We start from the raw sequence: 24,658 nt of genomic DNA on the forward strand, positions 1-24,658 counted from the left end.
AAGCCGGTCGTGTTTTTTTTTGTTGTTTTTTTTTTGTTTTTGTCTGTCTGCTTTTTTTAATTTTTCACTGTTGTCTACAACCTAACAACTTGTTACTGATGGCTCTGTCGCTGTCTGCCAGACACTGCCGTTCAAGCCCACTGCGGCTTTGGCAGGCCCGATTCTTGTATTGTACCATACTCAAGCCATCAATAAAGTATTGTTATTATTATTATTATTATTATTATTATTATTATTATTATTATTATTATTATTATTATTATTCAAAATTATTTTGTACCAACACCAAGTAGTTCTTTGATATGACCGCCGCGTGTTGACGATGACGATGATTTCCATACAGGGGCACCGACTCACAACGGGGGATCAGTCAAGAAGCGTGTCCGCGTGTTGAACATGATTATGATGGTTCCTATATAATGACACATTTTCGCAACGGGTTTGTCCTACAATCGGACGATGCATATCATACCAGCGCCAACTAGATGTTTGAAATGATAGCCGCGTGTTGATGATTACGACTTCAATTTAATGTCACTTTTTCACAACGGGGTTTGGCCAAGAATCGGGCGGTAGATATCGTACCAACGCCAGCTAGGTCATTGAGGTGATCGCTGCATGTTGAGGTTGAATACAATTTCTATACTATTCCCCACATACCCACAACAGGGAATCGGCCGGGAAGCGGGTGGTACCTTAAAATAAATAACAAGAAACGAAAGTAATACAAGATTTCTCCTATTGCACATGGATTGCTCGAGAGCACGAGCGCGCGCCTGTTTCCTTTACGCTAAAGATGCGGGAACGAAATGGCCAAATTTAAAGCATTTCGTTATGAGCTTCACATAGATGCGAACAAGTGCGTTGGATCTGTATATCGGTTTTTTTTTCTGTGTATATTCAGTATTAAAGATCCCCTAAACCACCCAGAGGTCGAAATTTAGTTGTGGTGTTGCTGTTGTGCTCGAGTCTAGAAGGAACACGTAGCCGCGAGAGTTTTTCGAAATGGTGCCGTAATAGCGGAGTTACACGCGTTCACGGTGTGAGAAGATAGGTGCTCCGTCGGCGCAACCGCGCTGGGGCGAGAGAGCGGCCACTTCGTGTGACCGGAAGTGAGCGCCGCCGCTAGGGGCAGCACGTGTTCAGGAGGCCTTAGAGATGCGGCACAAGAGTGGGTAATTTACAACCTCCGTCTCCATTTAAACACCCATACCTAAAGATGTGCAATTTTTCGTTATTCAGACGCCAAATCCTGGGCAGGTAGAAGGTTTCATGCCACTTACTCTCAAAATACCGTGTCACAAAAGAGCGCGTAATCCAAGCGCGCGCCGAGTGTCACGCAAGCCAGCGAAAGAACACGCTGGCCCCGCGGCAACTTCAACAGAGGGGGAGAGCGCATACGCCTCAAGCAACAACGCTAACAACGGCGCCGAAACGTCTGGAACCTGGAAGAGACTCGACGGAGCGACGTTAACCGGAGAGAGAGAGAAGACACGCGCGCGCCGAGACACCTTCTCACCCGGCGGGTCGAGAGAGAGATAACTACAGCGTGTAAGCGTGCGTGAACAGCATGAGTCATCACCCCCCCCCCCCCCCCCCCCCCCTCGACGACGCGGCGGTGGTCGAAGGTACCAGAAAAGACTCGAAGTTTCCCAAGCTTTGGCCGTGCTACGGAATCACAACTCCAATCGAATGTTCGAGAAGGACCGTCGACGGCTATATAAACGCCGTGCGAACATTGTCAGGTCGGAGTCCAGTGAGGAATTCAGGAGTTGAGTCTGCACCGTGAAGTGATGTAACGTGAAGACCAAGCGTCTGCGGAAGAAGGGGATTCCCCGGCAAGCTAGTCGACGAGTTCTTCGAGCGTCTGCATTTCCGGAAGAGGTTCCTTCTTCGAGATTTGCCCGAGATCGTCTGACTCCAAGACCAACCAGCACGGTGAATACGATTGGACACTTAGTGTTCCTATTTATTTTGTGTTTTACGTGTTGGACTCTCAGTGCTTGTCGTTATTTTCTTGTGTTTGTTAATACCCATCTGATTTGTATTGTGTTGTGTCTAGCCTAAGTGTGCAAGTGTGTGTGTAACTGCATTGTGTGAAGAATATATTTTGTTGTGTTTTGACAACTCTGGGCTCTGACTCGGTCTTTGGACAGCAACCGGCGTTCGCTGGCGCACCAGAGGGCCCACTCTTAATTGTGCTTGCTTTCGTGGGATTATTTTCGGAAGCTGATAAGTCGGCTTTGGAATTTAGTCCGGCGTCTGCGCCTCGTTCACCGGGGTCTGTGACATACCGTCATTTCCAACACGAGAGACGCGCCGTCTGCTCGAGCAGACGGCGCGCTGCGCTTGCCGCTGCTAGGCAGCCGCTGCTCGCCGCATTGGAGTCAATCGGAATGTCGGTAGAAATATAAAGGGGCGTTCCTCCTGCCAAGTAGAGTCGCTTTAAGCAGGCGAACGACATATATTCATCGAAATAAAGCACCTATGCCGCGCGTGCCCATAGAAGTGACAGCAAAGCGTGCGAAAAAGTGGCCCCCAGAACAGGTGCTGCCCCTTGCGGCAGCAGCGTGCGTAGAGTCACACTAAGTGGCCGCGCATCGCGCCGCCGTCGTATCACTACCTTCTTACACCGTGCACGCGTTTGATGATCGAAACACGGCCCTCGCTCGTTTCGCTCTTTCCTTCGCTACTCTCCTCGTCGGCTGGTCTCTCCTCCTCGCCGAGTGCTCCTCCAAATGCCACGTGACATACGTCATAGCCAACGTGCTTCTCAAAACACTGTTCACTTCCGGTTGAGGCATGTCCACGCTAGCGGCAAATACACCGACGGCGAACCGGCCTCCAGTGCCGTAGAACGTCTTCCGCATGAGAGGTGTCCAACGTAGACGGCAGTTTGGCCAGCGCACCTCCCACCGCACGACCGACGGGCCAATCGACGGCCGCGAAGCTGCACACCTCCGCCACCGGCGACGCAAACATCGGCTGCAGCTTCTGTTCCAAGCAAAATACCCTAAAGTGATGCGTAAACTGTACATTTTATGAAAAATGTCGCAGTTTCACCCGAAAGGCGAAGCATCAATTGCGATAGTAAATTAGTAGAGAGCTATACTAGTAAGGATAGATACTAGTAAGGATAGTAAGGGTAGTAAGGTAGTTTTATCAGCTGTATAAACTTGAACATGCAGCAGCACCAGCAACGCGTGGAACTGTTGTCGACGCTGTCGGCGTTTTCCCCGTGTTCGCACCGAACGCTCGGAGGTTTTCGACGAGATCAGAACGGGACACTCGTCGAGCAGCGTCGGAAGTCTTTACCACCTTCTCGCCTCGCAACGTTTTTGTATAAATACGCATTTGGTGCCGCAGCTAAACGTTGCCTCCCCTCCCTCCCTTCCGTCCCCCATGGCCTTTCGCGCTATGGAAGAAGTCGCGTTTGCTCTCCGCGTGCGTTCACTCCCCGTGAAAGCGCGCGTCCCTCGCGCGCTTTTACTCGCACATACAGCATAAGGCACGCGGCGACGATTTCATCGCCGTTGAACTTAATACGGAACCTCACGGCGACGGCAGAAATCCGCTTGGAGTGTCCATATAATTGCTATCGCAATAAAATGATATCCGCTGTCAAACGTGAAACACGAGCAAGAGCTTTGATCAGGCGCGGATCCAGGGGGGATGTCCGGATGTCCTGACCCCCCCCTCAGATTTCTGCATCGCCCCCTCGCTGACAAGGGGATGGCCCTGTCGCAAAAAAATATGGCCACCAGCATTTTTCAAAATTATTTTTCGCGAGTACCAGTGGTAACAGCCACGTAGAAGTAAAGCTAGCTCGCTCACAAGCTTAGTTGTATTCCGTAGGGGTGTGGTGTCGCGAGGTTGCCGTAGTTATTTTTTCTCATGCACACCTTGGACCTCCTGGCGCCGGCCGTGCCTTACTCGTACCGTCGGTGGCGTCGAATGAACGAGGGGACGTCCCTTTTGCCAAGCATGCCGATGTCTGCGCGAGCGCCTTCGCGCCTGATCAACTTAGTTCCCCCTCGGGGTGTCATCGGTTGCCTCATTGGCTGTCATCGGTTCCGCGACCAACCTGCTTAATGAAAGAGATCTCTCGCTGAAGTGTTCATATATAAACAATAACAACTAACAGCTAAACTAAGGACTACGCATAGGCGACTTTTTTTTTAACTGTAGCACCAATTGTGATCACAGTTACACGTTGACAATATCCAGTACGAGCACAGTACCGTTCGTATGCTACAAGTTTTTCATTGTAATTTCGCAGTTGTCGTACATTAAGCATAGGAGGCTCAAAGCCGCCGGATCCGTTTATCTGAGTGGCCGTGCTCGCGGAGCGGGGCGAAACCTCGAGCAGCGCCTGCGAAATGGGGGAGCGTGACGTCAGCGGCCAACGCCAGCGCGCGGGCATAGGATGGCGTCGCGTGATTAAAGAAACGGGAGCAGATGCGCGCCTTGTGTAAAAGGATGACGTCGCGTGGGAAACAAAACATGAAGACGCTGGCTCGCCCTCTCGGCTACTACACCACATCGTTCTTCTTGTAGGTGGCGTCGTGAGCCTTCATACGCGGTGATTCGCATATCGTAAACCAGCGTAGTGGTTGCCGCGTTGGAGCTCCAAAGCAAACGAAGGTGTCTCAGCCGAACGCCAAGAATCTCCTTAAGGAAAACAAGGTGTCCCAACAGAACTCCGAAGATGGACCCGTGCTTACACGTTTATAACGAAACTGCGACAGATGATCCCAAATTTTATTTTAAGAAACAATACAGGCTAGATATACCGGGTGTTCAAAATTAAGCTTTATGGTTTTCTTAAAGTGAGGCACTGGGAGGCACGTGAAAACCACCTGCGCAAATAAGTTATGTGGCCAGGGGGACACAAAGTGAGATGATAATTATCGCTAGTCAGCAGCCGAATTGACTAAAATTGAATAATTAACTTTTTATTGACTGCAGTAAATGTGTATGTTTGTATTCAAAAGTTAGAGGCAGTCGTGTTTCTACACAGTTTCACTTCGAAGAATCCTTCTTTACTCGCGGACAACTTTCTGTGGCAATGAAGGGAAAGCTACGGAGGCAAAGCGCTCACAAGTGAGGGTGCTTCTGAAAAGAGTCCCGCGTTTTAATCCACGTTGGTTTATGTTGGCGAAGAGTAAACATAAACAGCTTATTAGCAACAGTTAAATAAGACAGAACACACCACTGAGTGTAAAAGTTTACTCATTTTGCGGCTGTTCCCTTCCGCGTCTGGGCAAACGCGAAATCGTCGCACGTGGAAGTTGCGTCGATTCAGCGTCTGTTCCGAGCAACCAAAAGCACTGTCAAACGCTGCCGGACTACTTGGCGCGGTAACACATGTGCAGCATCCACGCGCCCGTAGCTTGCCCTTCACTGCCACAGAAAGTTGTCCGCGAGTATAGCGTGTCTATGCTCCGAGATATCCAACTACAAATTGTAATTGTCGTTTGCATGATTACGCATGCAAGAGAGTGAGGATCGGCGCAAAGCTCCTCCCTGATGTGCCGCGGCTGTTGGGTACGGCGCTTAGTCTGACAACGCGGCGGAGGCATTGGCAAGATAATAACTGTCCCCCTTCCCCTCACGGCTGGCGAAAAAAAAAAATCGAAGAACCCGTAACCGCTATCGTAACACGCGACCGCGCAGCCTGTAAAAATGGCGGCAGCTGCCATGCCGAGATAATGGCGCGCGCAGAGAAGCCGGAGGGCAGTGCGCGTGCGTAATGGTGACTAGACGACCGGGCATGGTCCTTGCTTGGGCTACGCAAATAAAGTGACTGCTGATTTCTAAGTATTGTAAGTTTTATTGAAATCAAAAGCAACAACGGTACCATCAACAGCAGAAACCTTTTTAGCTATGCTAACGAATATTTCATACTGCCGCTTTAAATTTGGTGTTGTCATGCACAAATTTCATGACAACAATTCACCCATCAAGATCTCAATGCCCTAAAAATGTTCAAAATGCCTCCCTTCCACAGCAATGCAAAGCATAAACCGCTCTCGCGTCAACTCGATAACTCTGCGCAGTACAATTGAAATTTGGAGTGGGATATCTCGGAGCACGAACACGGCTAGAATAATTCTCCCGACTGATGCTGTGTAGACACACGACTGCCTCTAAGTTTTCAATACAAACATAACCACTTACTGCAGTCGTCAAAAATTCTTGTTCAATTTTAGTTAATTGGGCTGCTGACAGCGATAATTATCTCACTTTGTGCCCCCCTGGCCACATAACTTATTTGCACAGGTGGTCTTCGCATGCCTCCCAGTGCCTAATTTTAAGAAAAGCATCAAGCTTAGTTTTGAACACCCTGTATTATCAGGCACAGGCGCCAAGCGCATGGCTGTATTGGGTAATGTCATTTTCCTATAAGCTCGGAGAAACCGATACCTGGCTTCGCTATAGGGCTTCTTCATCTTTCTGGGGTTTTACGTGCCAAAACCAGTTCTGAATATGAGGCACGCCGTAATGGAAGGATCCGAATTAATTTTGACCACCTGGGGTTCTATAACGTGCCCTACAACGCAAGCACAGGGGCGTTTTTGCATTTTGCCTCTATCGAAATGCGGCCGCCGCGGCCGCGATTCGATCCCACGATCTCGTGCTCAGCTGCGCAACGCCTGAGCTGACTGAGCCACCACGGCGGGCTACAGGTGTTGTTCTAGCCGTATGAAACGCGGGTTTATCGTGAGCAGAAACGGTGAATTTCGGTAAATGAGAAGCTACTATCATCATCATCATCACCGACAAAAGCTGACCCCCCCCTCAGAAAAAACCTGGATCCGCCCCTGGCTTTGATACTTGTCCAGCTCAGCTGCCGTGCATGGCTACCGATGGCAGACGACTGGCTCATCTGTGCTCACATCGCAGCCGTCGATGCTGCTAATATCAGTGTATTTTCTTCTTTGCGTACAATTATTGCGAAGAGCGACAACAACGGTAACAAAATATTGCGACTTGTGAGCGTCGGCGATTCATTCCGAAGCGCCGTTCCTTTAGCTTTGAAGTGAACCGTAGAAGGCCTAGCGACGATATCGGCGCCGTCGCGTGACCGGCGGCGGTGGCGGTGAGGCTGCAGCACAAATGGGTCCCGATCTCATCCTCTCATCCTCAAAGAAATCTCGCCGTTCGCGATCAAAACCGCAGTCAAACGGCGGCCCGCGAATAGCAAACGGTATGCGGCGAGTTACTGTGCCGGTAACGTGGACGTGCCTTATTAGCCGCGTCTGGAAAGGCCAACACTGTCGCACTCTGTTCGCGCAGCTAATCAGACCGCTAAGCACGACTGTGGTGGAACTTGACTAATTTGGCACGTGCGTTGCGCACTGTAATTACCGATTCGCAAGGGCGCACAAGCGAGCAACACGACGAGGAAGAGCAGGGAACGCGCGTACCTGCTAGCGGACAAACCGGAAGTCGTAGGTTCTTCTTCGACCAATGGACATCGTCACCGCCATTGACATCATCAGGTGCACTCTGGTGACATCGTGACGACCGCTGGGGATACGGGAAAGGCCAGGAGAGGAGTACGGCATTGTTTTTCTTTTTATTTTGTGGCGCGCTCGTGGCGTGTAGCGCTGCAGCGTTTGGCATCGTTGATCACGGAGGCATTATGAACTCGATGCGCGTGTTTACTTGAAATGTTCAAAAATATCTGAGGTGGTTTAGGGGCCCTTTAAGGCAAAATTAGTGCTTGCTTATAGGTGAAGTGGAGTAGCCTAGGGCGTACTGCCTTCAATCTCTCCAGTTCGACCACGTTTATCATTGCCTACCTACTGCGTCGTGTGTTTTAACACTGTTGAATACATGTTATCAACAAAAATTCCAAGTTCATCGTAGATTCAATGCCAAATTTAATTCATGAAGGTCGTCATTCTGGCTTTTGGGATGTGATCACGAAGCCATTAGCTCAACTAGTACACAGGCAGAGAGCAAGCGCAGTACACACACAGCGCTAAGCTTCTGAAAAGAACGGCACACATACTCCGCACAATTCCTCCCGAAACACTTGTCCGGCCAGAGCTTTAAGGAACACTAATAATTTGTTTCGTCATGTGCTTACCACTAACTATTTTTTAGCACATTGGATGCATTTGCTGTCGTTTTTGGAAACAAAAAAGAGAAAGTTGGAATTTCGCCCGAAAGGCGAAGCATCGATTGCGAAAGCAAATTAGCAGACATCTATACGAAGTAAGGATAGTAGTTTTATCGGCCGCACAAACTTTCAAACATTCGCTTTTTAACAAAATAACAAGCACGGTGTCACGCGCGCACACGTAAACATGAACACATCACACTCGATGACGGCGGAAACTCGCTGCCAAAGCTCTGCGGTCAGGAAGCGCGGCAGCAGCGGCGAGCGAATTGGCCTTCGTGGCGTGTCGCTTCAACGCCAACTAAACGTCGAAAGCACAGCGCATTTATTTATTTATTTATTTTCGATACCCTCAATCGCCGAAGCTTTGCAGAGGGGAGTGGGTAACAAATAAAGAAAAGAACAGAATGAAACATGCAGCATTATACAGTATTAGCGACAAATTGTAAACGTGAAATGAAATACAACTAAAACAAATATAACTCAACTGAAACAGAACAGAAATAAACACATCATGTTATACAATACTATTAGCAAAATTTGAACGTAAGAGAAATTGGGAAAGGGAGAAAAGAAAACATGAAGCAAACTAAATTGCAGGCATCACGACACATGTAAAAAATAAAAGACAAAGAAAGAAGTGGGGAGGAGAGATGCATGAGATGATTAAGCAGTGCTATCACATTGTAGGTGCGCAGATAAAGAACGGGAAAAAAGAGAATGATCAGAAATTGAAACAACGTCGTCAGATAGGTGGTTCCAATCGTTTGATGTGTGCGGTATGAAAGAAAAATAAAATGTGTTTGTTTTGCAAAAAATGCCTTTAACTTTGTGTTTATGGTCAATCCGGGATGAGCGATAAGTGGGTGGCGTAATAAGCTCGGTACGTAGTGATGAATGATGGAAGACCTTATGAAAGAGGCAAAGACGGAAGTACTTACGACGCAGTGACAGAAATGGCAGTGATAGAGATTGTTTCAATGCTGTTATACTTGCTGTACGATGGTAATTAGAAAGAATGAAACGTGCGGCGTTATTCTGGATTAATTCTAGAGACCTAATTAAATTTGCGTGATGAGGGTCCCAGATTGCAGCGGCGTATTCTAACTTCGAGCGCACAAGAGTTTTGTATATAAGCATTTTAAGGGCAGGTGGGGCTTTAGTAAAGTTACGTCGTAAGTATCCCAATGTGCGGTTAGCACTGTTACTGATCATATTAATGTGAGTATTCCATGTTATGTTGTAGGTAATAGTAACCCCCAAGTACCGGTATGATGATACATGGTCGAGTTCGATGTCACCTAGTTTGTACGTTGAGGAGCTATCGTACTGCCGAGAAACAGTCATTAGTTTGCATTTGTTAGGATTTAAATTCATGAGCCAGGTATCGCACCAACTTAAGATGTTATTTAAGTCTGTCTGCAAGATATTTTTATCGTTATCGTTGCATATTTCCCTGTAAAGTACACAGTCGTCGGCATACAAATGCACAGAAGAAGAAACGCAGTTAGGCAAATCATTAATGTATATTAAAAACAAAAGTGGGCCTAAAACTGAACCCTGTGGTACTCCCGATGTTACATTTATTTCAGGTGAGTTATGATCATTAATTGTGACGTACTGGAGGCGGTTTGTTAGAAAGCATTCGAGCCAAGACAGTATGTTACTGTCGAGATTGAGTGAGGAGAGTTTTAACATTAGTAAGGCGTGATTAACTTTTTCAAAGGCCTTCGCAAAGTCCAAAAAAATGCAGTCTATCTTGGAGTGTTTGTCAAGAATAGTATGCAGATGATGAGTGAACAGAAGTAACTGAGTTTCACAGGAAAATGTACGCCTAAAACCATGTTGGGCTAATGCAAAAAATGAATTAGATTCTAAAAATTTAGCTATATGTGAGTACAATATATGTTCCATAAGTTTACACGGAATGCTTGTTAATGAGATGGGCCGATAGTTAAGAGCGCAGTGTTTATTTCCAGACTTATGTATTGGAACTACCTTACCAATTTTCCAATCAAGCGGCAAGATTCCTTGATCAAGAGACTGCTGAAAGATCTTGAGCATACGATCTTGAGCATACGAAGCTACCGGCACTTGGCGTGGCGTACTTTGTCTACTTCGCAGATCGCTTTGAAGATGAGGCCTGCGCGGGCGTGCACTTTGCCCACGTCGCAGATCGCTGACAAAATACGGTGCCCGCGCAGCCCCGCCCTAAGAAGCAGCCGCCGCTGTAGAACGTGGAAAGACTTTAGTGTACGAAGAGTTCCTGCGTTCGATCACGGGTATGTACAGTGCTGGAGCTACCGTGAACACTTATATACAAACTCTATGCGAGTACACGAGCCTATGCCAGCTCGGTGCTTGCTGCGCTACCCTCAAGAGGGAGAGTGGGCGCGGCCTCCCGAAATAGCGGCGCTGCCAGCTAGAACGACCAGACGGCCAGATGACTGATGGCGGCCCTGCCGGGGTGCTCGCCTCCCTGTCATCGTGGCCGAGATGCCACCGGACGCAGCGGTGATGGGGCGACGGCCTCGTAAAGAGGCTCACGCGACGTCTCTGCGGCTGGGTGAGTTAACGACAGTCAATGTTTTTAACGAAGATGATATGCAACGAACTCAAAAAACACCTGATGACATATACATTCCCCAAGGCATTCGGTTTCGGGAAAAATGCTTAGCGATTGAATTTGGTGTTGAAACGGGAGCGTCTAGACGTGACTTTTTGCAGATAGCGCCAAATGAGTAACAAAATAAAATATAATAATGAGCAGCACGCGTGATTTTTTGCAGATAGCGCCAAATGCGTAACAAAATAAAATATAATAATGAGCAGCACACGTGTTCGACCATGATTAACTCAAGTAGTTTCAGAAAAGTGGGCGGAGGCATAGTCTCAGCTTTCGCACGCCAGGTCCTCATATATCTGAGGAAATCTGGTAAGAATTCATTCATGTGAAAAGATAGAGGGCGACATTTGGAGAAAAGAAAAATTGTGGAGATTAACCGTATTGATCCTGGCCTGGGTCCTGCGTATGGGAGATAATGAGGGAATAGTCGATAGCTCACTGGCAAAGGTACTTCGAGCTTGGCTATGAAGAATGCCTGAATAATTTCCCTTTCCAATTTGTCATTCGCGGGTTTCAAGAACCGGCTTCTTAAAACAATTGTTCGCCACCGCATCTCAGGCACTGGTGACATCGGAGGCCAAGTGCCCTCCGGGTTTGTTGCGTATATTTGACCTGTGTCTCACAAGTGCTGTCGTTAAAACAGCTACCTGTTCGACCGATGCACTACTTCCACCCACAATTGCGCAGGATTTCACACACAACCCGAGATTGGCAATTGGTGAATTTGTTATGTTTCTTTGTGCATGTATTAGTCTTCCTGCTATTCGTACGATTAGAACTTTTTGCATACTTCAGGCGTTTTGAGCCTGCCTGCCTACCTGCCCGGCGCTGCCCTGCCGTGCCCTGCCTTGCCCTGCCCTGCTTGCCGGCCGGCCGGTCAATCCTCGTAACCCGACGCCGTGGCCCAAGTGGTCTACCAGCTTGGGTCACGAGGCATTTGCTCATTCTCGTGCTGCCGTCGCGGTCGTTACATTGAAATCATTCCAGCTGCGTCATCTGGCTCTCGTCTTGCCATCGTCGTCACGCCTTCTAGGCTGGCACAGTGGCCCAAGTTTTCTAATATCATGGGCCAAGAGCAATGTGCTCGAGGTCGTGATGCCGTCGCGGTCCTTGCATCGTCTTTATTCCAGCTGCGCCATCCAAATCAAATCAGTGTATTTCAAAACCAGGGGAGGCAGTACAACAGTGATGCTGTGGGGTTAAAGCAAGAAGCCATCAAGGTTTGACAAGGGCTTTCACATCATTTAACACATAGCAAGCAGCAACATGAAATCATTAGAATTGATACAGGCGAAAACATGTCTGAGTATTATATCGATTTCATTCTGAACGCACATAAAGAAGATGTTTGTAGAAAATAAACGGTATCATTTATTTTTTCTGGAAAACCTGTTTAGTGTTTGTGGCAGTAAATAGTTCATCATTTGGCGACCATAGTTGGTACGTGTGTAAGGAATTTTCCAATCAGAGGCTCACGTGCTATATGGGCAACTGCATGGTGTTAAATGCGCTAAGTCTACGAGAAAAAAATCATGATTCTTTCGGCAAGTACGATATGGCTTAAGTAAAACCGAATTGTAAATGTCAGGCATTGGTTGTAAGTTTAGGGCTTCAAAAATGTGTTTAGTGTGTGCATCGCGTGCAGCACCTGTAATTATACGTACAGGTTTTTCCGTAGTCTATATATAATCTGCCTAAGTTCCCTCTCTTCATTCCGTCGTCGTCACGCCATCGTAGTCATAAATGCTTTGCGATACAGCAGTCGTCATGACATCGTCGTCATACATTCATTCTTAACCCATTGTTCTCATTCTATTGCCATGCCATCGTCGTTATTGAGCCATCTTCATTCAGTCGTCGTCATGCTTTTCGTGTCTTATCGTCGACGTCATAGCGTCGTTTTTATGCATTCGTTGTCATACAGTCGTTGCAATTCTGTCGTCGTAGTTCCACCGTCATCATTCCAACTTCGTCATGCCGTCGTCGTCACGCTGTCGTTCTGCGATCGTCATTACTTGACACATTATCCTGCTTCGCCATGCCGTCGTCGTCATATTGGTTTCGTCGATCCACTGATGTCATTCCTTCTGTGTCATTCTATGACAATGATACTGCCGTCATTCAGCCATGATTAAGACGTCGCCGTCATTGCGTCGTCGCCAAACAGGCGCTGTCAGGCATTCGTTGCCATGCCGCCATCGTCATTACAGCTTCATTACCTTGTCTTCAATGTCATTATATCCTCGTCGCCATCCCATTGTAATCAAACCGCCGTTGAAACGCTGTCGTAGTCATAAAAAATGTCGCAGTTTCGCCCGAGAGGCGAAGCATCGATTGCGATAGCAAATTAGTAGAGAGCTATTCGGGGTAGGGATAGTAGTTTTATCGGCTGCATAAACTTGCACACATTGGCTTACGAACTGAATTAACAATCGTGGTGTCAGCACGCACAAGCAAACATGAATAGATCACACTGAATGACCGCCGCCAACGACTGTCAAAACGCTGGCAGCAAGCGCAGGTTCGCGCGGTCTATCGCTTCAACGGAAACTGAGCGGCGAATGCACAGCGCATAGACAGGTCAGAGCCGTGTGGAGATAAGAGACGGTGCGGACGACCGGCATCCCCGGGAAAAGCGAAAAGGAGAAGTTGGCAGAGCAGAAGCTTCCCCCCCCCCTCCCCCCCTCTTCCCGCTTTGTTGCTTTCGCGTGGGAGATCGAGTGACAAGATGCGCCTTTGGTGCCGGAGCACAGCGCCGCCCCGCCTCCCTCCCTCCCTCCCTCCCTCCCATACACCCCCACGGTCTTTTGCGCGACGGTCACGTATGCTTTCCGCCGAGTGTTCGCTCTCCGTGATAGCGCGCGGGAGGGGGGGGGGGGCGGGGGGGGGGACTCGCCCTCCGTGATAGCGTGCGTCCCCCGCGCGCTTTCGCTCGCGCATACGGCGCGCGGCGACGATTTTATCGCCCTTGGAATCTATACGGAACCTCACGGCGACAGCGACGACGACAGTGACGGCGACGCCGACGGCAGAAATCCGGTTGAAGTATTCATATAATTGCTATCGCAATAATATCGTATCACTCCAGAACCATCATCTCAATCCGTCAATCCGTCATACCGCCGTCGTCCATCGACGTCATTCCATCGGTGTCCATGTGTCGTCATCATACACTCGTCATGCCGTCATGTTCATTGGCGACTTTGGTAAGCGAGCTCCATATCAAAGTGGGCCGACGTTGAAGACAGTGTGTGTCGCATTTAGCCAAAACAACGGAAGAATTCGAATGGCCGCTACATATTTTAAATAAACGTGGTTTCAGCAATACGGTGTATCGCTACATGGCTCGAATGATGAAATGAAATCGCGAGTACATTTAAAATTTACCAACTGGTGAATTATTGAGGCTAACATGGACAATATGAGGATAACCTGGCTAACTTCATTTACACTTGACAAAGATATGTAACACATACACACACACAGAAGAAAAATACACAGCCAACAGGCGAACCAATATAAATGGCGGCTTATTGCACGTTGTTTGTCTTCAAAGTTAACAACAATGGACTGAAGGCAAAGTTTCAATGAGGTCATCTAGTTATCACTGGTAATACCCGAGTCCTTGAGAACAGGAACAACCGTTGTTCTTACACACAACGAAAAAAAATCCGTTTCGCCCCAAAGGCAAAGGATCGATTGCGATAGGAAATTAGTAGACTGCCATACGACGTAAGGATAGTATTTTTGTTAGCCGTATAAACATTCACTTGCTAACTAAATTAACAAGCATGATGGCACGCGCCCACAAGCAAACATGAACACATCTGACTCGATGACCGCGGAAACTCACTGTCAAAACGCTGGATTGAGGAAGCGCGGCGCAGCAGCGATCGATTGGCCTTCGTGCGGCTTCTCGTTTTAACGTGAACAGCGGCGAAAACACAGCGCACGGGGGACTCTGTATCCGTCGCAGGTCGCTTTCAACATTAGGCCCGCGCTATACGCAGCAGCCACCGGATTAGAACGGCCCCTCCCTCCCCTCCAGGGGTACTCTCCAGGGGTACTGTCGTTCGTCGCCTTTCGTATACTATAGAGCTTGCTTTCAGGTACCTTCATCATCATCATCATCATCAGCCTATATTTATGTCCACTGCAGGACGAAGGCCTCTCCCTGCGATCTCCAATTACCCCTGTCTTGCGCTAGCGTATTCCAACTTGCGCCTGCGAATTTCCTAACCTCATCATCCCACCTGACTTTCTGCCGTCCTCGACTGCGCTTCCCTTCTCTTGGTATCCATTCTGTAACCCTAATGGTCCACCGGTTATCCATCCTACGCATTACATGGCCTGCCCAGCTCCATTTCTTCTGCTTAATGTCAACTAGAATATCGTCTACCCCCGTTTGTTCTCTGATCCACACCGCTCTCTTCCTGTCTCTTAACGTTACTCCTGAGATTTTTCGTTCCATTGCTCTTTGTGCGGTCCTTAACTTGTTCTCGAGCTTCTTTGTTAACCTCCAAGTTTCTGCCCCGTATGTTAGCACCGGTAGAATACAATGATTGTACACTTTTCTTTTCAACGACAGTGGTAAGCTCCCAGTCAGGATTTGGCAATGCCTGCCGTATGCACTCCAACCTAGTTTTATTCTTCTGTAAATTTCTTTCTCATGATCAGCGTCCCCTGTGAGTAATTGACCTAGATAAACATATTCCTTTACCAAGGAATATGTACCTTATGAGGCACCTTATGGTACCATAAGGTACCTTATGAGGCAATAAACGGGCCCATCGTGTTTGTTCGTCCGTCCGTCGCACCTTTTTCAGGCATGAGACGTAAAAAAGAGAAATGTTGAGAAAGTAGTTTGCAGCAAGGCTAAACAACGGGATAATTGCGACGGATATACTACAAAAAAGTTGGAAGGCGAACCAACTTCTTGTTGAAGCCGGTCAAAGATGACGTCTTTATGAGCGAGTTGAAGGCGACAATGGTGTGGAATCACTGCGCTCTATTGGGTCACCCCTCGCGTGAGGACAGTAGGAGGAATGCGACACTGTTTCATTTACATTGCGATAACAATTATATGGACACTCTAAGCGCATTTCTGCCGTCGCCATCGTCGTCACCGTTAGGTTCCATATAAAGTATATATATAAAATCGTCGCCGCGCGCCGTACGCTCTGTGTGCGAGTGAAAGCGTACGAGGGTGAGCCGGCAATGGCGGCTCAATGTAGCGCACGCGAGGGAGGAAGGCAGGCCGGAAACGCGCATTCTTCGCTTGCGCGCGACGCACGGGAGCCAGGCGACGGAGAGGGAGACGAAGGGGGGGGGGGGGGTGCGTTCTGCTCCGTCAGCTGCTGCTCACAGCGCGGCCTCACGGGTGCCGTATCTTGGAAGCGATCTGCGATGTGGGGGAAGTGCGCGCCCCCGCGAGCCTCATCTTTAAAGCTATCTGCGATGGGGACAAAGTGCATGCGCCGAGTGCCGGTAGCTTCGTATGCGCTGTGCTTTCGACGTTTAGCTCGCGTTGAACCGAGACGAGAGCCAGCGCGAAGGTCAATTTGCCCGCCGCTGCTGGCGCGCTTTCTTACTCCGACGTTTTCACAGCGAGTTTCTGCGGTCATCGAGTGAGATGTTTTCATGTTTACCTGTACGCGCGTGGCACCAAGCTTGTCTTTTTAGTTAGTATGCGAATGTTTACAACTTGATACGGCCCATTAAACTACTACCCTTGCTTTAAAGAATGCTGTCAGCTTCACACTAAGTGGTGCGAAGACTGGGCAAACAGCCAAGCTGGTGGCCCTTTCCTAGCTTTAACTTTGATTTCCTTTGCTTAACTTGGTTTGGCTTGGCTGGTTCTTAGCTTTAACTTTGCTTAACTTGGTTTGGTTTGGCTGTTTCTTAGTCAAACTTAGCCAACCCCAACTATCGGCACGATACTCGGGGTCGGCGCGCAGTCTTCTAGAGGACACTTTATAGTCTGACGTAGCATTGACGCGCGAGCGCGCTCGGCACGGGGACGCCACGCCAGCGAAAGCGCAGCACTCCGCTAAAGCATCTTGCTCGACGAGACGCGGATGTGGTGCATTCTGGGTGACGAGGCCGGCGCGAAATGCAGCATGTCGCATCTCGACGCCGGCTGCAGCCGGGGCACGCCGACGAACGCGGCATACGTCGGGCGCGCCTCGCGCTGTGGCGAGGGTAACCTGGGAGAGGGTGATAAGGGCGATGACGTCAACGCGCGTTGCTAGGCAATGCGCGGTGACGTCATTGCCAGGCGCAGTTTTTTGTCCGCACTACGCAGCCTAACCAGGGTACAGCGTACCCAATTCTAGTACACTGTAACATTCTATGGCCTAACTAAGAGCTCAAACAGCTCCGCTGTTTAACGGGCGACGTAATGACGATTATGGTATGTCAGCAATGACAGTGGCATGAAGAAGATGGAAGCAGGATCATAACGACAATACGACGACGCCGGCAGCCGGACAACGATGACGACGACACTTCAGGAGGGATTGCTGATGGCCATTGACAGACATTTCAAGGCCAAGTGCACGGCCAAACTTGTACTGCGTAAAAAGCCTAGTCTCAGACACGGAAAAGCGAGCCTCCGAGCAAAATTCTAGTTTTTAAATACGGGTGGATGGGTCACGAAGCTCGCCAAACAGACTTTTTTTGGTACCGACACAGAAAACAAAATTGAGCACACCTCATATGCGATGACTCTCCAAGTATATACAGGTGTGCGATCTTCTAATTGTGCGATCTGCCGCCACGGAAGGCAACGAGGATACAAATACCGTGCATCGTGAGCCGCTGTTGCGCAGAACCTGCATACGACGTGAACGGGGGCAATATGGCCGCCATTTGGAACCTCTTGTGATACTGGCCAGCTGATTCACGCTAGCGTGACCTTCCCTTTTCGCGACTACTACCTGTTATTCCTAAGCGCAGCGGGTGTGACGCATGTATCCGCCCTTAAAGGGCGGAAACATTCTAAACCACCCAGAGGTCGAAATTTAGTTGTGGTGTTGCAGTTGTGCACGAGTCTACAACGAACACGTAGCCGCGAGAATTTTTCGAAATGGTGCCGCAATAGCGGAGTTACACGCGTTTGATGATCGAAAAACGGCCCTCGCTCGTTTCGCTCTTTCCTTCGCTACTGTCCTCATCGGCTGGTCTCCCCTCCTCGCCGAGTGCTTCTCGAAAGGTCACGTGACATACGTCATCGCCAACGCGCTTCTCAAAACACTGCCTACTTCCGGTCACGTCCACGCTAGCGGCACATATACCGACGGCGAACCGGCCGCCAGTGCCGTAGAAAGTCTGCTGCGCGAGAGGTGTCCAAAATGGACGGCAGTTCGGCCGGCGCCCCGCCCGCTGCACGATCAATGGGCCAATCGACGACCGCGAAGCTGCGCTCCTCCGCCACCGGCAACGAAAACGTCGGCTGCAGCTCAGCTGCAGTGCACGGCTACTGCCGGGAGACGACGGGCTCGGCTGCTCTCGCATCGCAGCCGATGGCGCCGCTAATATCGCTAATATCAGCGTATTTTAGGGGCGAAGCTCCTTATGGCGGCACCCGTTCCGTCCCCGTCGTAGTAGTAGTAGTAGTAGTAGTAGTAGTGTGTAACCAGTCTGAGAAAAAATTTGCCGCGTATCTGCGTGCTTCGCTGCAAATGTCGTCGAAAGACGATAGTCTTCTGCCGGCCGTACTACATGAGTGCTGGTCTGATCCGCGGCCACCCGTGATGCTGTTCTCGTACCATTTCCGTCCTGGCATGAAGGTTTGTTTGAACAGATTTCATTTTACCGCATTATTTCATCAAGCGGCCATTTATGTTTTGCCCTGCCTCAGACAGCGCTTCCTTTATGTTGAATCGGCCGCATCTGGCTGGCATTGATAAAATTGAGGAGGCGCTGCGTGAGACATGGACGCCATCTGGCAATACATCGGGAAACATGAGCTTGTGCAGAGGGTTTCCTTCCTCCATGGCAGAGGGCGCTCGTCGGCGCGCAGTCGGGGAACGTCGTTCGTCGGCGCGCATAGCATGGCATTTTCAGCGCAGCTGAAGAAAGTAGGGTCTTTAGAGTTACGTATCTATGTATTTTCTATTAAAGGAACACACCTCCTAATACTTACCTAGTGATGTTGCGCCTCAGATATGCGTAATATTTACTTTGTGATCGATAACGTTCACAAGTATGAACAGCCGTACCAGTTTAAGTAGTGTGGGCGGTAAAGCAAGTGGTCCAACTTTGGCCGGGTGGCTGAATCGGGTGACAGACAGACAGACAGCCAGACCAAATTTTCAGCGTTTAAGTTCCCCAAGAAAGACTATCGTCTTTAAAATGAGAAAAAAATTCCGAAGTTGTGTCCGTAGCGCGGAATCGGACCAGGGACCCCTCGCTTCCGAGCGCGCGGCGTTAGCCCACTACGCCACGAAGCAGACGTGGACAAACGCACCACGATGGCTATAAATACCCAACATTAACGAAAGGCCGCGTTTCTAGCGCGTTTCTAACGCGTTTGTGCTAGCGCGTTACGGCCCGTGTAAGAAGCTGGTGTAAGACGCTGTGGCCTCTCCACCTTACCTTCAACGCGTTTCGAACGCGCTGCCCAAAGCGGTGGCAAGTCAAGTTCAAGTCGAGGAGCGTTTATGAATACGGGGGGTATACTCTCTCAGCAGTCATGTGATGGCGTCGGCAAACGCGGTGCACGTTCCGGCATGTGTAAATGGCTGCGTAAGACGCTGTGGCCGCTCCCCCTTACTAGAGAGTACTGCACGTTTCTAACGCGTTTGTGCTAGCGTCCCCTTAAGCGGGAGATCCGATGATTCCCTCCGGAGCTTCGCCCACTCATCATCATTCACCTCGTGGATCTGCTGTCCTTTTTTTTTTTCTTCTTTGTGTACAAGTATTGCGAAGAGCGATAACAACGATAAGAAAATATTCCGGATTGTGAGCGTCGGTATTTTATTTCTTAGCGCCGTCCGTTTTAGCTTTGAAGGGAACCAGAAAAGGCCTAGCGACGATATTGGCGCCGTCGAGCGATCAGCGGCGGTGAGGCTGCCGCACAAACGAGTGCCGGTCTCATCCTCTCTATATACGGCAAGGAAATCTCGCCGTTCGCGAGTAAAAACCGCTGTCGAACGGCGGCCCGCGAATGGCAAACGGCGTGCGACGAGTTACCGTGCCGGTAACGTGAACTCAGCGCTTCTCGGCTACCCGCTGTTGCTGCGTGCCAGCCCGTGTTATGCGAAGCGTAGCGCTATAGACTCTGTGTTGCGCGCACGTCTGGAAAGGCCAACACTCTGTTCGCGCAGCTAATCAGACCGCTAAGCACGACTGTGTTGGAACGCGAGCGATTTGGCACTTGCGTTGCGGGCTGTAATTACCGATTCGCAAGGGCGCACAAACGAGCAACACGACGAGGAAGAGCAGAAAGCGCGCGTACCTGCTAGCAGACTAACCGGAAGTCGTAGGTTCTTGTTCAACCAATGGACATCACGAGATTCCCCCTGCTGACATCGTGACGACCGCTGGGGATACCGGAAAGGCGAGGGGAGGAGAACGGCATTGTTTTTTTTTTTTTTAACACGAAAGTGTTTTATGCCGGGGTCCACCAAGACTTCACTGACGTATTTCCGTCACGGAAATACGTCATAGAACATAATACAAAGAAAGAAACCAGAAGAAAAAAAATGTCACAGTTTCGCCCTAAGGGCGAAGCAATGAATGCGATAGCAACACCGCAATGTCATACGAAGTAAGGTGAGTGGCTTTGGTAACAATATGAATTGTAGTAAACATGAGCTGATTAAGTAAGCAGGTGTGCTGCGGCGTAAGTAGACCGACATGAAGAGAGACTCGATGACCACGAGAAGGCGCGTGTGAAACGGTGGTGTTGATGAGAAGCGCTTCCCGTGGGCAGCGCGCGTGCGAAGGGACACACCTGTAGCGCTGCACTGCCGATCCGGGCAGCATTACATGTGTAGCGTGCGTTGGAAAATGTGACCCGACTATTACTAACTGAATGAACAAGCGTGGTGTGAGCGCGCACAAACAAACATGAGGAGATCACACTGAATGACTGCAGACAACGACTGTCAAAACGCTGGCAGCAAGCATACGCTGCTGCGGGCGAAGGTACGTGCGATCTATCGCTTCAACAGGAACTGAGCCGCGAATGCACGGCTCATAAAGGTCAGAGCCGTGTGGAGATAAGAGACGGTGCGGCGAGCGACGAGCGCGGCAAGGCCTCCGCAATTAGCTCTGAAAATGTTTCTGAAGTTGATCGCGGAGGCTGCAATTACGACGCGCTGTACGCGCTGATTTGACTCGGTGACGATTCAGTTACGTGCTTTGTCTTGCGCGTTGTATTAGTGTGTCAGTTACGTGCTTCGTCTTTCGCGTTGTGCTAGCGTGTGCAGCGTAGTGCAGCTTCCATATGCACGACGGTTGCTCATGGTCATCGACGTTGGTAGTCGTGATGGAGGAGACGTGCCACCAGGCGTCAGCGTGGGTGCATCAACGCCTAAGGGCGCTTTAGCCACAAAACACCAATAGACATTATATATCAATGTGCAATAAACATTACACTACTTCTGTGAAGACACGTTTCACTTTCGTGTTCTATACCGATTCTTATATAAGAGGGATCAACCACATTTTTTTTTTTTTTTGTGGCGCTCCCGCGGCGCGTAGCGCTGCAGCGTTTGGCATCGTTGATCGTGACGGCATTCGGAACTCGATGCGCGTGTTTACTTGAAATGTTCAAAAAATATCTGAGGTGGTCTAGGGGCCCTTTAAAAACGCTCGCGACTCCATAAGACAATATACTATTCATTCCATGGCTTGGTCGTTAGGTTGCAGCCAAACGAATACATATACAAGCGCCCCGATCCCTCTCTCTCCCCGGGCCCAATTCGCTGTATTCTCCATGTTTTTGATGTACTCCGACAACAGTGGGGAACCATTCAATAATGGTATTTCCACAACAGCAATGCAAGCATCCCCAAGCGTATCAAGAAGCCAGGATGTCTTCGCTACTTCTGAGTTAACGGATTAGAAAAGCAATTGGATTGTGGGACTCTTTTGGGACTATCTGTCCTTTGTGAAATAGCGCTGGAGAGCCTGAACGTCAGCTCCTACGATGATTGCATCACACTCTGAGAAGAAACGTGTCCACGAAGGTAATGATGGGGCTCTAGCGCTACGCCTAGAAAACTGGACTTCTCTATTACACGGGAAGGCACTTTTGTCGCAGGAGCCCCCAGTGGTAACCATTTTCTGCCGTCGTCCACCTACCTTAGACCACGAGCCATTTTTTGCAAAACTTGCTCTTCACACTATTTTTCTTTAATATGCACAATGTCAATACAGCCGCTCTTCCCCAATGCCACGGAACCACAACACTACCAAACCCTCAAGTACGCGGTGCATGCCAGTTGGAACTTCTTATGTGATATAATAATAAATATCTTTCTTGTATCGGTAGCAAAATGTGATGAATCCTAGATAAATGCTAAAGACGATGGACATTAAACGGTAGGGAAAGCAAGAAACGAGGGCGTGGCACTGCTTTGCTTTAGAATACGCCTCTTCTAAATTGTCCTGCAGAACCCATCTCACGATGAATGACAACGTTAATGGAATTAGTATTGAAGCAATGCAGCGAAACACTGCACTGCCATCGACGAAACGCTTGATGAATGAGGTGTGTATACTGCAGCGACCTGTGAACACACCGCGCGGCAGTCAGTGCCGCCGGCATGAAGTACGCGCGTGCCACGGGTGTAACTATATATTGACACTAAATTATCGTAATATGCATGACTAGCATTCCATTCCGCGCAGCACCAAATGCATTGTAAAGGAGTTTTATAGTTGTATCCCGTATCCCGATGACCCGTGTTAATTGCTGCCAAAGAGGCTCATTTGATGGAACCGAACTTTGGGTGAGATGTCACTCATGTGAGTATCTGATACGTGTTTTCATGTCGATTTATTTATTGATCACGAACAAGTGCACCCATGCACATGGTGTGGGAAGCAAAGCGAGAAAAGGTTGCGTTGAGACGCAGCTTGACAGGTCCTGCCTTTCTTATTTTTGGTGCGCGAAAAGAGACAAGTACGTTATTGCCTGTTCTGAAATATGCACTGTTAACTCCTATATGTACTTTGGTGTCACGTTCTGTAATAAGCTCTGTTGGTCCTCCCACAGTTCCAGCATTAGGATCAACACTAATTGATTACTGTACTATCTGCGCCGCAGTGTCGTTCCCCGACCAGTAAAATTGCTAACACATATCCACGCAGAATGGAGTTCGCATGCTCAGATCGGGACCTGCGCCAATCTGAACCTTTCAACAGCCCTGGAATCTACACAGATTGTTACAGCAAGGATTCACTCTGAATACTCTTGCCACACTAGTGTCACTAAACTTGTCAGCAGTAAACTTTCGGATCCTCGAAAAGTGACGAAGAAACCGCAACGTTATACCTTTTCCATAAGTTTTATCATTCACTACTTCATCAGACTGACATCGTCCACGCGCATCGCTGTTTATCTCCTTATATATGCTCCCGAAGCGTGTGTTATTACTTTTTTGTTCGCACAGCGAAATACTGGAATTGTTTTCCTGCCAAAACCCTGCACCACTCCATCAAGGCACCCATCGAAAATGTTACTCACAAGAAGCACCCACCCCTCATGTATAATAATAAAAAAAAAAAGCATTTGAAGGATGAATATGTGAGCAAGGTCTGAAATCCATATTTGATGTACACATCATTTTCCGTTTATCTTGCGGGTGCACGCGTGTGTGTATCCGATCAGGGCGTTCAGTTTTCCGTTGAACTCGTGTGGCTACCACAAGGAAACCCTCCGAAGAAAATCTAATTTCCTTTTATCGAGTAAGTGAATTCGGTGGAGTAGTGGTTCGACAGTTTGCAATTTTAAAAACAACGTATCGTTCTGCTAGTTGGTCATCTTTAGAAATAATGAGGATGGTACAAATGTTTTTATTAAGGCGGAAATAAACTTGTGCGTGAAATGCTCACCACGAAGAAGAAGACGGGTACTACATAGCGCACTGTTGTTTCCGTCTTGGGCTTTGTGGTGTCCATTCCACGCACATGTTTATTAAAATTTTGATTCCATGGTGAACTCGGCGCCTGCAGGCGCCTTTGCGACGTTGTTTATATTAGGGGTCGACGATTTCATCTTCGTGCAGATATCCTCAAATCGCATCACATATCGCAACTCGTGAAATCGAGGCGTTAATGAGACAGTGCTCAGCCAAACACTCGAGTCAAGTGTGCTGTCTGACAAGCACGAGCAGGAACGTCGCCGCTCACCACGGGTAGCGACGATGGCGAGCGGGAGAATTCCGCGATCCCCAACAGCGACTCCAAGGTCCCCGCCGCAGTCAAGGGCGCCGCTCTTCTGCCGCAAGGCGCTTCGATGTACACGGCGCGATCGCCGGCAACGCTAAGCGGCCGAGTCGCGGTTCGAGCTCGAGTCGCCCGCTGTTTCCCTCTCTGTATTCTCTTGTGAGTTGGAAATAGACCGGAGAGCGTGGGCTGTGCGTCAAATACATGCGGAGGCTGAGGGAACCGTTTCAGCGGCGAGCGCCATCTCGCGCTGCTCTCAGGAAAGACGATCCAAGGCGCGAGTCTGCTTCTTAAGCGTCGCTCTGGGGCGCCGGGGCGCCCGACGGCGCTGAAGCCGAGGGGAAGCGCATACGGAACTGGGGGCGCTCGCCCGGGAGTACAAAAATAGCAGGGGGAAAGGGCGCGAATAAAAAAGCAAACGCAAACCTAAAAAAAAAAAGAAAAGGACAAACCGCGTAGTCCCATTGCAGGCGAGCGCACGTGGCCGCCCAAGTCGCGCA

The 24,658-nt window shown here is 49.2% G+C and overlaps 1 protein-coding gene across 2 annotated transcripts in view; it reads right to left on the reverse strand.

Moving 5' to 3' along the window:
- Positions 1-24,260, reverse strand: part of LOC119458634 (uncharacterized) — a 78,350-nt gene extending 54,090 nt beyond the window's left edge. The window contains exon 1 of one of the 2 annotated variants that reach the window (XM_037720479.2): positions 24,123-24,260. The gene's annotated coding sequence lies outside the window, so the exon portion shown is untranslated. The remainder of the gene's footprint in view (positions 1-24,122) is intronic. The other variant, XM_037720478.2, reaches the window with a different exon arrangement.
- Positions 24,261-24,658: the final 398 nt, after the last annotated feature.

Source organism: Dermacentor silvarum, chromosome 7 (genome assembly GCF_013339745.2).
Source record: "Dermacentor silvarum isolate Dsil-2018 chromosome 7, BIME_Dsil_1.4, whole genome shotgun sequence".
NCBI classification, from domain to species: Eukaryota; Metazoa; Arthropoda; class Arachnida; order Ixodida; family Ixodidae; genus Dermacentor; species Dermacentor silvarum.